Raw genomic sequence first — 3,187 nt, 5'->3', positions numbered from 1 at the left:
TTCCTCCTGGTTTCAGGAACTGTAGCCCCACTGACAGGTGATAGGGCCCCAAAGCTGCAGCTGAGCCAGGAGGCCTTGGGAAAATAGGCCATTGAGGAGACAAAATCTATCCCCCTGGCAGGGACACAGCCCCTGCCTCCCTTACATCACCCTGCTTGGCCTCGTAGGATGGCTGGTTAGTCAATGAAGAGTAACCCCTTCAATGGCAGGGACAACCTAAGACAGGCACAGTCACATAAGGGCCATCAGGAAGGACTTGAGGGACATGGAGAAGGGGCAAAAGACCCTCATCCTTCAGCTTTGTCATGGCCAGAGTCCTCATTCTATCTGAAAGAAGTATCCTTATGTCTTGGCTGCTCTGCTCCACCCACGTGGTACAGGCTTGAAACAATACTAAAGGCAGATACAACCCTAAACTGGAGTGGGTGGTTTTGGAACAATTAGGCCTGCAAAAGGAATGAATTAAACCCTATGAAACTTACTTTGCTAAAATATGTCCTCAAGTTAATGAGTACTGATGTTTGGGGTTGAGCATAAAATGTGATCAGTTTCCCCGGTTTCAGGGTTGAATGAGTGCCACCTTATCTACCAGACCCTGACCTGAGGCAAATCTCTGTGTTCCTTCAATCATAGCCTTTTAACATTGATTGATGAGCTTTGCGTTCATGCTGTATACCTTTGAGCATATTGTTCTCAATAAAAGCCACTTCAAGATAATGGCTTGGAGCATTCTCCACTAGAGGGAATTGCCATCCCCTTTTCTGGCAGACTAAGAAGTGTCTGGGGTGACTTATTTTATTTTCCTCTATGTGCAGTGACCTAAGGGGACTCTGTGTGGGAGGCTGTACTCCCCATATGGTACCAACCATATGGGAAAACATATTTGCCAAGGATACCTCTGACAAGGGTTTAATCTCCAAAATATATAGAAAACTCACACAACTCCACTCTAGGAAGACAAACAATTCAATGAAAAATGGGCAAAGGACCTGGACAGCTACTACTCCAAGGTGATCATACAGAGGGCCAAGAGACGTAGGAAAGGATGCTCAGCATCACTAGCCATCAGAGAGATGCAAATTAAAACAGTGAGATACCTCTTCACTCTGGTCAGAATGGTCTTCATAAAGAAATCAACAAACAGGTGCTGACAAGGTTGTGGAGATAAGGGGACACTAGTCCACTGTTTATGGGTGCAGACTGGTACTGCCATTGTGGAAAGCAGTATGGCATTTCCTCAAAATAAAGATAGAACTCTCTCTTTGATCCAGTGATCACACTTCTGGGGCTTTTACCCTAAGAATCCCAAAATGCCAATTCAAAAGAACCCATGCACCCCAATGTTCATAGCAGCATTCTTTGCAATAGACAAGTGTTAGAAATAACCTAAGTACCCACCAGTAACTGAGTGGATCAAAAAACTGTGGAACATTTATACAATGGAATACTATACATCAGAAAGAAAGAATTCCTATCCTTCATGGCAGCGTGGATGGAACTGAAGACATTTATACTAAGTGAAATAAGCCAGGCAGTGAAAGATAAATATCATATGATCTCACCAGTAAGTGGATCCTAATCAACAAACAAAAAAAATGAGCAAAATAGAATCAGAGATTTGGAACAAATCTGGCAGTGACCAGGTGGGAGAGAGAATGAGGTAACAGGGTGAAAGAAGAGGAAGGGACAAGCAAAAGAACATGAATAAAGGACTCATGGGCATGGACAATGGAGGGGATTGACTGTGAGAATGGGGAAGAACAGGGTAAGGGTGTGTAATTGAAAAGAATTGGGACAACTGTAACTGAACAACAATAAAAAAGAGTGACAATAAATTTAATAAAGAATTTTTTAAAGAAATCTTAATAGAATGCAAAGGGTGACCTCTGTAGAAACTATATGCTCAAAAATAACACTCTGGAGTCTGGAGAAAATATGCCAATCCCAATGAAAAATTTTGGCAATATATGCTGGTTTAGTGTCATTATCAGTCTCTCTTTCAATTGCCTTAACTTTGAAGACTTGTCCTCAGCTACAGTCTGCCACAGAATGTATTTGAAAGTTGTGCAAGTCATACAGAAAAGAGAAACATCATGTCTGTGCAAGAGTTTTAATATGTGTTTGTCCTGATGATAGGGTGAATAGGATGATAGATGAAGAAATAAACTTTGTTAATACCTGTATTCAGAGGTGGAGGAGTTCAAGTGAGAAAGGAGTTAAAGTAAGAAACAAGATTTAAAGAATTGTATTGCAAGCTCTACCCAAACTATTAAGCAGATGTACTGTGATCTTCTCCTTTGTTAGGTGCCTTATCACTTGCATTCAGTCATGAAGTACAAGCAAATGCTGGACACTACATTATATCATATATCTATAATCATATATAGCTTTAATTATAATCATATATAGATTATATATAATCATATAGGTATATATTATATATATCTATATCAAATATAGATTATATCTATAATCAACTGTTACAAGCCTGGCTCAAGTGCAATACCTCTGTTACCAAGTCTTCCGGGAAGAAATTATAAGAGAGTCCTATGGAAGCTTGAGAAATGTTAGTGCTTACTCTCTGATGTGCATTTATGACAAGGCACCTTACTTCAATGCAGAGACAGCCCCATGTGAATAAGATCAGATGCTAGAAGAATTGGAACACTTATCTGTTGAACTTCAGCATTACATTCAGGAAGACTCTAGAGATCTGAACAGGAAGTAGAGGAGTGAGAAGAAGAGCAGTCTTGTAAGATTCCTCAAATGGAATCTTCCACCAACTCAACGTCACAGGATTTCTAAATATTACAAAAGCCTTCAGTAACCTGTTCTCATGGGGTTCACTGTTTGTCATCTGGACATGCTGTGAATGTCAAGGAACAGGTTGCCCAAGCCTCTGCAAACACTACGGTGCCTGTGGGAAGAGTGGTGTGGAAGCAGTCTGGAGTGAGGCATTCCACGAAAAATACACCAGGCTCTATTAGCAAGGAATGGGACCAAAGAGTCTGTGTTTCAAGAAGTTAAAGGCAGTGTTGGGGGTTTCAAAGTTTTTAGGTATGTTTTTATGTATTAGTATATTTATGTTAATCCCTTAGCAGTATTTCCAATCCATCTATTTCCTTTTTTAATGCAAATGAAACCATACTTCATTGTCAAATAACAGGACCAAAGTTAGAAAGAAAAC

General features: G+C 40.3%; 1 pseudogene; it reads left to right on the top strand.

Moving 5' to 3' along the window:
- Positions 1-2,146: 2,146 nt before the first annotated feature.
- Positions 2,147-2,987, top strand: LOC129074275 (ubiquitin carboxyl-terminal hydrolase 28-like; annotated as a pseudogene).
- The last annotated feature ends 200 nt before the right edge of the window (positions 2,988-3,187 follow it).

This window comes from Pteronotus mesoamericanus, unplaced genomic scaffold, assembly GCF_021234165.1.
Source record: "Pteronotus mesoamericanus isolate MK-2021 breed Mesoamerican mustached bat unplaced genomic scaffold, CSHL_Meso_final contig_48, whole genome shotgun sequence".
In the NCBI taxonomy this organism is placed as follows: Eukaryota; Metazoa; Chordata; class Mammalia; order Chiroptera; family Mormoopidae; genus Pteronotus; species Pteronotus mesoamericanus.
The sequence above is the reverse complement of the archived record's forward strand: the minus strand, read 5'-3'. Positions and strand labels throughout refer to the sequence as shown.